Raw genomic sequence first — 13721 nt, 5'->3', positions numbered from 1 at the left:
GCCGATGTAAACTTGCCGCACTCACAGGGAATTCTGTAAACAACACCATCTTGCTTAGTCGAATCAACAGTGTCTTTTAGCCGTACAAGGTGTGATCGTAGTGTAGGCAGCGATGTAGTTGCTCGGAAAGACCTTTTACATAAGGTAAAACCGCAGTGTATTAATAAAACTCTGTTGCGGTCATCTGATTCTCTTGAAACTGCAGTGTCAGGGAAGAGGAGTTTGCTGTCACTCTTTGTTTCCATGTTGAAGCCAATGGAAGGCTGATAGTTGTAAAGCTCCTGTAAGAAGCTATCGACGTTTCCGCGATCCAAGATGGAAAAGGTGCCGTCTACGTAGCGGTTCCACATCCTAGGCTTGTAGGACGATGTAGTTATTGCCTGCTCCTTAAAGCTGTCCATGTAGAGGTTAGCATTAACAGTGGAAACTGGACTTACTATGGCGCATTGTTTGTAAATTGATTCGTCATACTGGAAGTATGTGGATTTCAGTACGAAAGTCAGAGGGTCAGTGAGCTGAGGCGTTGTCCCGGCGTTGTGTGGTCAGCACAGCTGGGGTCATTCTCTAGTTTCCATAGCACAGCTTGCACAGCGCTGTCAATAGGAATGCTGGTAAACACTGACCCCACGTTAACAGACACCATGATCTTGTTGTCTGGGATCGTCGAACTACCGATGGTGCATATGAAGTGGGCTGAATTGGTCACCGTGAAATCCTAGCTACCTGTTAAAGGAGATGAGATATTAGCTAAAGAGGCGAATAAATCATATGCAAAGGTGTTAACCCATGATACAATAGATCTTAAAGGTACGTCGGCCTTGTGCATTTTTAGTAAACCATATATGTTTGGCAGCTGTTTCTTTTAAGGAAATGTTGCTACACTGCCAGAGCTTATCCTGGTTTCGTTAGCATGAAGCATTTCTTTGAGTATCGCTATAGTGGTAGATCACAAGAAAAACAGTTTGACTTTCCTAAATTTTGTAAAAGCCTCATCACGCATCTTGGTGTAATATGTATTTGATAAACATTTTGACCAAGTTTCGTCTAAAACTGACAATGATACTTACCTCGGCTATTAATTTATTAAAACAGAGACAATTCTTATCGTTCTCAACTTTCAAGGACATTAATAGCCTGAATTTCAGACATACCTCTGTGGTCGCTTACTCCCCAGAAGGGACGTCTGAACACATCTGGCCCTAATGCCGCCCGGTGACGTCACTACACTTTGGTTTTAATTCATGCGGAAAAGTTTCTGTCGAAGCCATGAAATTGTGAAAGAAAAATCGCTTCAATAAAGGATGACAGGGTATAAAATTGTTTTAATAGTAAACTATTGAAAACTTGAGACAAATGAATGAGATTTTAATCGACTGCAGGCTATATTCTTTTACGGAACCGATTGAATCTGAACTGATTTGCTTTATCTAGCGATCAAAATATAATATGTTACGCAGCGGACAAATACAACACACTCGTGAGTACTTAAATGAATCAATTTAGACGGTTACAGGGGCATCAAGAAACGGAATTCAATACAAAAATATCCTACTTGACCGTGGGCACTGAGTTCAGAAATCACTGGCTCATCGATGCTGCAGGACATAAGCATCGAGCGGCTTTGTTGACAAAACAAGAATACGTATAAATTTGGCAAAACACTGCGTGTCGAAGCGACGAATGCCGCCAACTTAAAACCTACCGATTTCCATTACTATTCTTCATCCGTAGGTAAACTAATAAAGTAATAAACTCAAGGTAAATGACTAATAAATTCATTTCTGGGAAGTTGAACTCTTTCGAACTCTTTCCAAACGTTTTCAAATTACAATCCTCGCGCGGTAAAATTCAGTCATAATTTCACATAATTATGCAATAATTTTTAAATCAACCAATCAAAATCACTACCCGGTTTTCGGGTAGTGACGTCACCGGACGGCATTAGGGCCAGATGTGTTCAGACGTCCCTTCTGGGGAGTAGGCGACCACAGAGGGATGTCTGAAATTCAGGCTAGGAAGTTGACAGTTTTGCCCTAATATAAAGTGGGGTCATGGTGCCGACTAGTGAAGAGCCACTTATTATAGAACATGCTTGCAAGTTTTCTGACACAATTCCGCTTGAAAATTAAAGTCATTTCACAACATGGCCGTTGGATGTTTAATAAAATTTTGTAATGGGTAAATCAAAGTCATTGACTAAACTAAGTCTGCAGAAAACAAGGAAACGTGTTCGAGGGACAAATCAGAGGCTCTATGAGCAAAGTCGTGAATTTTGTATTAGTGACTGATAGATGAGAATTGGCCAAAATTGTACTGTTACCTGAGAAATAACCATTTTTACCGAATACACGGATCCAGAGTTTCAGACTTCCGGTCCAAATTCAAAGGAAAAGTGAGCACTCATTAAGTCAGACCATTGTTAAACATCGCAAAACACAATAGCCTGACTTAATGAGTCTCACTTTTCTTTTGAATTTGGACCGGAAGTCTGAAACTCTGGATCCGTGTATGGTAATGAGGTGTAGTGATCATTCTCGAAGTGACGTGTTTTACTCACTCGAACACTTGATCACTCACTCACTCCATTCTGATATTAAACCGCAATTAATTCATGCATTTAACTGTAAACGTGCTGACAGAAAGGTTCTTTAAAACGCCATTCAGCATATGTCAATCAAAAACAAATTATTCTCCAACCTCATTCCCAGGGTCTCTCTTCCAGGGAACGACGTTGATTATTTACAAAAGAAATTTTCCTAAATGCGAATAAAGATCGAAGATTATTACACTTAATTCTAGTGGTAAAAAAGTCGCCCTACTAAGTCTGAGAGCACAAGCTGACAATGACCCATTCACGTAACTCCCATGAAAAAAGAAAACATTCAAAGAGGGAAATGAAGTGAGATTGTGACTTACTGATAGCAGGTTTGAGATACATACAGACGTGACGTTTACTGGAAAAAAGCGAGTTCAAGACGGCACGTTTTTGTTTCGTGTCACGTCATCTCGTGTCACGTCATCCGCTTTTCATCTTTTTGAGGCGAGCAGAAACACGACGTGCTCAGGCGCATCTTTTTCTCAATTTTCATCCGGCTTTAGCCCGCCCCCCTCCTAATTTTTTACAGTTACAAGAAAAAAATTATAATGAATTAAGAAACATGCAAAAAATTACTGAAAATATAACATTTCGTTTCTGGACGCCATATTATTGTTTTAGTTTGAAAAGTAGTAACAGCAGTTACTATTGCCAAAATAGACACGCCTTCAACTTAGATACATAAAGATCAAGTGAATGCGGACAATTGTCTTAAAGGTTTTCAGTTATAAATCTAAAAAATGTTAGTCTACTACAGGATGCCCTTTATTGAAACTGATCTGTTTAATAGCGAGGGGACTTCTCTTGAAAAAGGCCTGTTTCATCATTGGTCAGTTTCGATCCGAACAAACGGGTTAAGTTTACAAGACGATATGGTTTGTTTTCAAGTTCATGCTAAAGGTAATTCATTTTGTAACAATGAAAGTGAAATTGTCTTTTCTGTTTTCATTCGTTCTGGTAACATCTCAGTTGCCAATGCTTCAATTCAGTGAGTAGCTATATTGAACGTTTTGTGGAGCAACGTCTCTTTATTGCAACGTTTTGACGTATAAGGCAATACTTTTACAAAAAAAAATTTAAGCGTTGAACGTTTAAATTTTTAATTTCAAATGCATTTTCCGGTATCTGAGAGAAATTGAAATCTAAATTTTTTGGATCACGCTTCCGCGATGAGTTTAACCCCCCACCCCCCCCCCCCCACTCAGAAATCTTTGCTGCGCGGTCCCTGTATACAATATATGTGCTAACAGAAAAGTTATATAAAACGCAATTCAGCGCATCCCAGACAGTTAAAAACATATTCAAAGGTTACACTTTATTTTGGTGGTGAAAAGAAAAAAAAATAGAATTTGCGCTACGAAGCAAAAATTGCCTGAAAGGCTGTTTCGTTTAAGGTTTGACAATCATCACGCAAAGCATGACTCGAAGCAATCCATTATTGATGTTGGTCACGTCTGACTTTTCCAGTTTCAAATCGTGTTTAAAACATTCTAAAATTGCTTTTTATTAATGTGGCAAATAATTATTGGTATTTAAATTCAGCTTAAATTGCCAAATTAAACGTCATCTCACGTGCTGAAGTTCCAGACAGGCATTTTGCATCAAAATGAAGATCAAATTTTAATTTACCACAGTTGCGAGCTGAAAATATTTATTATAATAACTGCAGCTTGAGCACGCGTTCATTCTTAATGTGAAATTTCTGAATAAAAATTTTTACTTTTATCGACATTGCAGAAGACATTAATATTCTGTTAAGTATTTAAAATGCATGTATTATTAGGTTTCTCTTAGTACTAACATATAAGTATGGGTTTCTATAATATTTACCATGATGATGTGATCGCATTGCTTTAATGAACATGTTTCGATTCTTTGATTTGCATATATTAGTTTAATGTGCTGTATAGCGTCCCCTTGATAAATACGTGTTATTTTGCACGCACCCATTGTCCTTCAAAGAATATTTTTCAGTGTTAAATTACATAATATTGATGGCATCTCCCAAAGCAAATGTGTGCCTGCACTTCCTAACCCTTGGTTACTGCTTAGTATAGCTGTAATTAAAAGTCAGGAAACCTCTTTTTCCGCTTTTTCTGCCATTTTGAACTCTATCAAAACTTAATATAAAATCATCATGTTACCTAGGGAGTTCACGCGACTTTAAGTTGTTCGTATATTGCACAAGAGCATTCACGACTTAATAACCGGTATGCAATGCATACTAAGGCGAGGACGTTCCAGTAAAGCAAGTCAGTTACATGTATGTTAAAAATTCCAGACAATTAGAACTGAGAATAGACCTTTGGGGCTTCGTTTGTTTGTTGGACTTACTGTAGTCCAATAAGTCCAAAATCTTGATACAGTACGTGTGGAGTCTAGGAAGTAGAGTGGATACAGTGGTTTGCCAGTGATGAAATTTGATGATCTTTCTGTAACAAATCCAGAGATGTTTTACACAGTTTTTTTTTAACTTTGGTGTTATTGCTACATGGTTTTCGCTGTGTTTTGTTTAAATATATCTGCCATTCATAGTGAGGATTGGGCTTTTTATTATGTACGTATTGCATAGAGGCAGAATAGAGGCCAATAACCAGTTCCAGTGTAACCAGTTCCAATGCAATAGCCACATTCACACATTCATGCTGCTTCTTGACAAAGTGCGGATTAAACATATTGAAGCAATTAGGACAAAACAAAGCAGTCAGTGGATTCTTTGAAAACTGTATTTTGGATGTTTTCTGTTGTTTTTTATTTCTGTTCTGTAAACATAATAAAAGAAAGAATCCATAGTTAAAAATTTAATAATTGTTATACACATGTTTTTTTAGATACCAAGACTGATTAACTACAACAATTTAAATAATGCAACATAAGTAGTTACTGAATTCACTCAATTTTTTCTACATGTACATCTTTCTACATGTACATTACGCTTCTTAAATCATTTACTAGTTATTATAGCCTACTACAAATGTATATACTCTTTTTTGGTTGCTAACCACACCGCTTTAAGGTCACTTAAGTGTGTCTCAGGAAAACCAGTTTGGACTCTTAATTTTTTTATAGATTTGTATAAATGTGATCAATTGTAGTTCTGTTATCAGTAGTAAAGCCTGAAATAAGTTTGTTAGTATCCATATTTTACAATCATTTGTTTATATCTACTGCTGCTTTGAACACCATCTTTAAAATCAATGTTAAAATCAACTAGTATTGTATGAAAACATTCTGTTGACAGAAGGGATCGCGAAGGAAGCTGACTCTCAATGCTTAGTGATCTATAAATTCCAGCAAATTAAATGTAACAACATCTGGCAGATATTTAATCTTTTAAAATCGTTATTTCGATTCCATAAACACTTTGACTATTATGTTATTCATCAATACGGTATTCAATGAAGTACAAGCAAATATAAACTTTAGATAGCTCACCTCAGCAGTTATGGCAGTATACTTCTTCTGCACTTCTCGAGTTCAGTTAAAGCTCAGGTTACAATGCCGCCAGTCGTTCAGATCACAAGTATTTCAATTCTGATGTTTAGCCGTGCTTATAGTGCTTTGAATGTTTTATATTCAGTTGAACTTCAGTCTTGAAAGGCAAAGCAGCACTCACCAGCTCGTAAACCACAATTTAGTTTAGTCCCTCGACCTATCGGTGTGTCGATAAGGTTTTTGTGTACTATGATATCTCAATATGTTTGTAAGTGCAGAGCACAAAAAATATCAGCTACTAATCTTTCTTCAAGTCAAGGCTTCTGGCTGCGAATAATTCTCACATGCACGACCGAGCAACCAAGATGGCGGACGAAAACAAATCTCAAACCATATTCTTAGTTACCAATCCCCCTCGGTTCGAATAATCACATGGCCCATCACCCATCGCCCATCGCCCGTTGTAAACCCAAACCGCGAAATCCGCTTTATAACATTAGGCCCGAGACTACGTCCTCGCCTAAAAATGAAAAAGGCTAGTGATACAAAGCATGCCTTGGTTGCAGCTCTAAATAGACAGGGGTACCCTTTTCTTAATAGCAGGTCTTCACTCTCAGTTATCATTTTTACAGAATGGTAATGAGAACCGGTATTAAAATGACTATCGACTGCACTCACTCACTTCATTCTGATATCAAACCGCAATTAATTTATGCATTAACGGTTAACGTGCTGACAGAAAGATCGGCTTTAAACGCATTCACCACATGTCAATCAGAAACAAATTATTCTCCAACTGCATTCCAGGGAATGAGGTTGATTATTTACAAAAGAATTAACCCTTCTCACTGACAGCAATGTCTTGTTTTCCTGTTAACTCTCTTTGGTCAAGAGCTTTCCCTTAGCTTTTTCCCAGGTGACTTTTCGTGTCTGACATGTTCCATGAACAGTAATAGTGACCTTTGCCCTGACAAAACTGAACCTAATTAGTTATTCAAGATTCTGGATGAAGTTAATTACTATTCAAAATTGTCAACAGGCCTCTATACATCTGACTGATTATTGTAGGATAATGGTACCGTTCAACTATTTATAAACCTGCAAAACACTATTTATTGTTAACTAATTCTACTTTGTTAACCTTAAATACGGGAGATAAACCGAGTCGCCTCAACAAGTTATGTTGCTGAGTTGAAACAACTTCTAACAACAACTCGCCGCAATAAAAAATATCAAACATGATCCTTCTGTTACGGTCATTCCAGCAGATAAGGGTAGAGCCGTCAAAGTGATGAACACATGTGGATTACAAAGAGAAGACCAGCTCCTTGTTGAACGATGGTAACACCTACAACAAGATCATGGACAAATGCAGGAATCCTACATCGCGAGTTGAAAGAGATCTAAGCAAATTGTAATCAGAGATTAAATCCTGTCCTTGACCGATCGTGACCAGGATTTACACCAGATTGATGTTAAACTGTATCACTACCTTCACAGCACTGATGCTACCCCAGCAACTTTCTACGGCCTCCCAAAGATCCACAAAGTGAACATACTCCTTCGTCCAATAACTAGCTGTGTCAACTCACCAACAAACTAAGCACTTGGTTTCAGTTTTATCTCCCTTGCTAAAGGAAAGATACTCTGTAAAAAAACACAACATTTGCTCAGCAAAGTGGAGTATGTGGAGGAAAGTGCAATCTCAACAGCCTATCATGCGCCACAATGGTAGTACAGGTATGTGGACGACAGCCATGCATGTCTATGTGCAAGAATTCTATGATCACCTAAATTCTATCAACCCACACATACAATTCACCAAAGAAGCTGCAGAAAATCACTGCCTTTCTTTCTTGGACACTGACCACAAGAGTGAATGAACGCATACAAGTACAGGAAACAGACACATGTAAGTCTCTTCGCAAAGCACCTCACTGCGTTCCAAGCAGTGACAACGCATCTAATGAGGGAACTACACCGCCCAATTTTGTTGCACTTCCGCATCTCACAGGTGTCTCTGAGAAGAATGCAAGAGTGTTGCGTACTAATAACGTTAAAGTTGGATGCAAACCTTTCAACTCATTGCGCACACACTTCCCAAGATCCAAGGACAAGCCTTTCACCCAACAAACAAGGTGCGTGATATACAAAGTCAACTGCCCCGACTGCAACTTTGTTTATTACGGCCAAACTGACTGAGCCTTAGCCACAAGGGCAGTCCGTGTTGCTGCCAACAGGTTTAAAGTGGTGCAACACGCGAATAAGTAGGGGCACAGATGTACGTTTAAGCCTCTGCCAAGGAGTAAATCAAATCCATCCCATCGCGGGATACCGTGGGAGAGCTCTAGTCGCCACTCCGTTTACTATGGTGAGGTTAAGGCGTGTATTTTTTTTTAACATGATCCACTTTAATAAGCTTTTTTCATAATTTATTCGACTCATACTCTGTTACATGTGAGTGATACTTGTGAGCGGTGTTGACTTGATTACTCTTCAATACGGCAATGTCACACCACAGGTAGCCCAAGCTCCTAAAGGAGCCGTCAACATATAGACTACATATGACATTGCGTAATAACGTTGTTATAAGGGTTTGTATGGGAATATAACGATCGTAAAAAATAATTCAAAATAAAGGGAAAATATCCGATAAAATCGACTTACCTATCCTCTTCTATGTAAATCTTGTGTTTCTATGCCGTTTGGGGGCGTTTTGAAGCGATTCCAGTGGGTTTTCATATGTTGTCTATATGTTGACGGCTCCTTTAGGAGCTTGGGCTACCTGTGGTCACACAATCTTCATATCGACTTGATGTGGACATCAGTCCTGGGCCTTTCTATTGCTGTTGCTAAATAATGAAATTCATTATGATTTAATGTACTTATTCTATCATATTGTATGTATGTAATGTATTGGATGCACGTTTTGTAGTTTATGCAAAAAAATTTAAAAAATAAAATGACAAAAATTTCAATTTATTGGATGATTGTAAAACATCATCACCTGTGAATGCATGTATGCGTGACGTTTATTTTATCATGTTGTGCATTCATGCCATGGGATTTCGACTTCAACGGTTTGGAATGCCGTAGACCGTGTTATACCTGCAATACCAAGTCTACGGCAAGAGCTGATTACCCTGAGAATCGCATCAAAGTTCCATGACATAGTTGGGTACGCTTGCGTTGCAGGTTGTGTGGATCGAACCAACGTCTTGGTGAATCCCCCGGCTGGTGTTGAAGATGCATACGTTAATCAACATCATTCACATATAACTAGAAGTTCTCAATGAGAAGTGAAGTGCTGCCGTAACCATAGTTAGTAACACTTCAAAAATATTTGAATGTACAGAAAATAACTTCACAAATATTTTCTGATGGAGGCACGGTTGCGGGTTCCGGTGTCCACAATCTTGATCAAATCCACGCACATAAATGAAAACAAATTGTATTAAGTTTGTATCAAATATCAATCCGATTATGCAAAATTTTCAAGGTTTTACACAACGCCGCTTCCATAATGTAAACTACGAATTACAAATTAGTCAGGTACCCAGGAGTCCAAAATGTGACACCCACGGGCATTTTTGTCTGATTTTTGGCAACATAGCTATTTTTACTAAATCGAGTACGCTGATTTCGAAAATCAATGTTGCCAAGCTTAATTCTCGCGTTAAGATGATGTTTTGATGCATTTAATTATGACGTCATGGTCCAAATAAGGAATTTTCTTTCCTTTAGCTATTTTAAGCACAATTCATCCAGAAATTCGTTCAAAACATTATTAGTATACTGTAAAAATGATTTTAAGAATTTTCTGACAGTTTTTATACCGTTTCTATGAATATCAAGCCGTCCAGTGAGAATTGACCACGCCCTCTCATAAAAATTCACTTTATCACGGGTATAGTGTTAACATTTTGTTTAAAAATGAATGTGATTCTTGTACGCGTATTAATAGAAAGTTGTAATTGAATTGCTCCACAAACATCAGCGATGTTTGACATACACCATAACGACTGCTTTTATCCACAAAGAGAGTGGCAAGGAGAGACAGAAGCAAGATAATGAAGCTGAGAATTCTCTACATTCCACACAACAAAATCCGGGTTGTTCTTGTCACGGACAAATGAGACATTGCAAAAAATTGCCAAGAAAGATCTCGTGACTCTAGAAATAAAACAAGATCTTTCGATTGGGACAGACTCAGCTTGAACGATTTGTGGAATGGAGGCTACTATCTTCAGACCGAGAGGAAGAACGGGAACGGGAAGAAGGGATGGAAGACAAACTTTCGTGACCCTGTTCGCAAGAATAATCCACCTCTATTTGCCAGCCTTTATGAAGTTAAAAGTGCTGCAACTAGCCGCAAAAAGAGAAAGACTTTAAATTTGCATGGAAACCAGAGTATTCTATGTTGTCTAGTGACGGTGTATGAAGGCAGGCGCGAGATAAACATGCAAGCCATATTGTAGCATCTGATCATATTGTAGCATCTGATCATAATGCCGGTGCCACTGTTTCTCGCAGAAATGAACCCCACAAGTGTGAAACAAGTCAATTTTAGAAGACGTTCTCAGAAGAAAAGGTCAAGTGCCTAGAGTCAGTTTGTTCTTCGATGGCTTCGCCCTGGTGGCAGCATACTAATTATGGTGGCAGCTATTGGCAAACCAAAAAATGCAAATGCTTTCGGTGGGTTTGCGGAATGTTACGTGAACACTGTTTTACGGAAAGGTCCTGGATACCAGAGGATCGATGTGTTACTCGATGGGAGGCACCTCCATAAAAGCAACGACAAGAAGTCGACGTTCCGAGAACACGGCGCGGCCTGTGAGCGGAGTCATTGAAGTACGTAAGAGAGGTTCAGTTGCGGCCGATGAAGTGGCGAGCATTTTTGGCACTAGGAAACAACAAAGCGGACTTTGCACGGATTCTCTCAGATGAACTTATCTCGCAGGCACTGACTTTGCAATCGTAGTATATCTGGTGGTTTTTCATACGAAGTGGATTTTTCTCATATCCTGGCCTAGATGTAGCCTTTTTGAGATCCAACCAAGAGGAAGCCGATACGAAGTTTGTACCTTATGCAGTCAGTCATAGCGGGCATGTCGACAACATAATAGTTTTCACTCGAGGCACAGACTTGCTGTTACTTCTCCTGGCACATCGATCGCGCTAAGCTCTCATCAACAGTGTGGATATGGGCAGGAACTTCAGAGAATCCAACGTAAATAACTTTAGAGGATTAGAAGTTTTATCTCTAACTATAACAACGATGATATATTACGACATTAACTATGATGTTATTTCCATTTATTTTACCACAAAACTTAAACGAAATGCTGAAACAAGGGAAACTCGATATATGAAAATTGTAATGGCGTCATTCTTGATGCTCGCTAGCTCGTAGCTTCAGCGTGGCACGACGACAATATTTTTCTTTCTTATTGCAACTATAGCGATTTGTTAATACAAAAATCGCATTTGTTCTTTGACAAAATAACAAAACTACACCCGTGATAAGGTTCCCGCGATAGGGTGAATTTTGTTTAAGAGGGCGTGGTCAATTGTCACTGAAGGGCTTGATTTTCACAGAAACAGCGTAAAAACTCTCAGAAAATTCTTTAAATCATTTTTACAGCACACTAACAATGCTTTAAATGAATTTCTGGATGTATTATGCTTAAAATAGCTAAAGGAAAGAAAATTCCTTATTTGGACCATGACGTCATAATTAAATGCATCAAAATATCATCTTAACGCGAGAATTAAGCTTGGCAACATTGATTTTCGAAATCAGCGTACTCGATTTAGTAAAAATAGCTATGTTGCCAAAAATCAGACAAAAATGCCCGTGGGTGTCACATTTTGGACTCCTGGGTACCTGACTATACAAAATAAAACTAAAAGGTCGGCCAAATTTTATTTAAATAAACACGGTACATTTGCTTTTAGAAGCAAGCGACTTTCGACTTCCTTGCATCACTGTTGCGTGCGGGAATACACGCATGCATTACGTTTTTCCAGATGCTCACGGAAAGCATTGAGGAAATAAATTTCCAAATTATTGAATCCAGTTTCAAGAAATCAGCTAAGCGAGTATAAAGCAAATCAACATTTGAAGACATTTGGACTTGACTTTGTACGAGCTGCATTGTTGAAACCTTCATTAATTTTCGGCCAAATAGTGCTGTTCTGCTTCATTGCTGTTTAGGTCTTAGAAGACCGTTGGTGTCTTATTTTTAGGCGGTCGAGTGTTCTCTAGGGTTAGCTCTTTCCATTTTGAACTCCAAAAATGTGTTTCTTATTTACAAGAGGGGATAAACATCGTCCTGAATTCACCGTTCGAGACGCCATTAAACTTTCCTTCAAAACGGAGCACATGTGAATTTCATCGATTATAAGGGGAATGCTGATTGGCGGGCTCGTACTGTATTTTAAAGGGGATTGCTGATAGGCTGATTCACAATCCGTACGAACGAACGAACGAACGAACGAACGAACGAAACTTCTCGAATGCTTTCAAGAATATGAAGGCTGCCTATCGGCAGAAATAATAATAATAATGTAATAATAACACTAATAATTATAATAATAACATTAGTAATAATAATAATAATAATAATAATAATAATAATAATAATTAGAAAAAGCATCTGTACTCAATGAGAGTTCTTGACATTGAGCATGGAACATTTACACCTTTAAAGCTGGCTGAATGGGGAAGGAATGCTTGAGGTATCACAGTTGACTAGCGGAGCTGATTGCCATCAAGAAAGGAGAGCAATATGCAAAAACCATGTCAAGGATCAGAAGCCGAATTTCATTTGCATTATAAAGATCTGCACTCATTTGTCTAAGATGCTCTAGGGCACGAAGATGACCACAGCGAGATATTAAGAACACTGATATTGACATTGAAATTGCAGAAAGTGTGTATTTTAAATAGTTTTTCTTTGTTTTTGATTGCTATTCGAGTACGCCAGATCACATCAAACGCACAATGTAACCATTATGTTTCCTTTGCATTTTAAATCGCTCATTCCAATCTTAAAAGCTTCTCAGATTTTATTCGTTTTCTATTTTGCTTTTCATAGAATCATAGAACCATTTATTGTAAATAGTTTTGCACCACAGATAATTATCACAGAAGTTTTGAATAAAGTTTTGATAAATAAAAAAAAAAAATAAAAAAAAAATAATGATATTAAAATCGTTTAAAATCCAAGCTTTCGCCGATCTACGCCATCATCAGGGATTGGCAAAAGCTTGGATTTTAAACAACTTGATTGGATTTTAAACAACTCGATTTTAATATCATTTTACAGTAGTGTAAGGCCTCAATTGAACTTTTACTATTTTTATTTAAAATGCTACTGAAGGACAACATCCAACGATAATTACAATTACAATTATACATTAAGTGAAACTATAAGGACAATACAAAGAACAAAGAAATGAAATATAGTAATTACAAGTCTACAGTAAAGTGAGAAAGAAGAAAAAAAATATATAAAATTCCTCATCCATTTAGTCTAATAGATGCCATGTTACCCAAATGCGCTCTGACTTCACGTTGAAAAATAGTACAATTTTTACAGCTCCCAATTGTTGCTGGTAGGCAGTTGAATGTTTCTGCAGCACTATCTTTGAAGGTTCCCTTGGTTAAGGGGACTTCAAGCTTTGT

At 37.9% G+C, this 13721-nt stretch overlaps 1 protein-coding gene across 3 annotated transcripts in view; it reads left to right on the top strand.

Moving 5' to 3' along the window:
* The window catches only part of LOC144658643 (death-associated protein kinase 2-like), a 125164-nt gene that overhangs the window by 38907 nt on the left and 72536 nt on the right, over window positions 1-13721 (top strand). The window lies entirely within an intron of this gene.

The sequence above is a fragment of the Oculina patagonica genome, chromosome 1, assembly GCF_052425735.1.
Source record: "Oculina patagonica isolate OP01 chromosome 1, crgOcupat, whole genome shotgun sequence".
Taxonomy (NCBI): domain Eukaryota; kingdom Metazoa; phylum Cnidaria; class Anthozoa; order Scleractinia; family Oculinidae; genus Oculina; species Oculina patagonica.
This window is presented reverse-complemented; position numbering and strand designations above follow the sequence as displayed.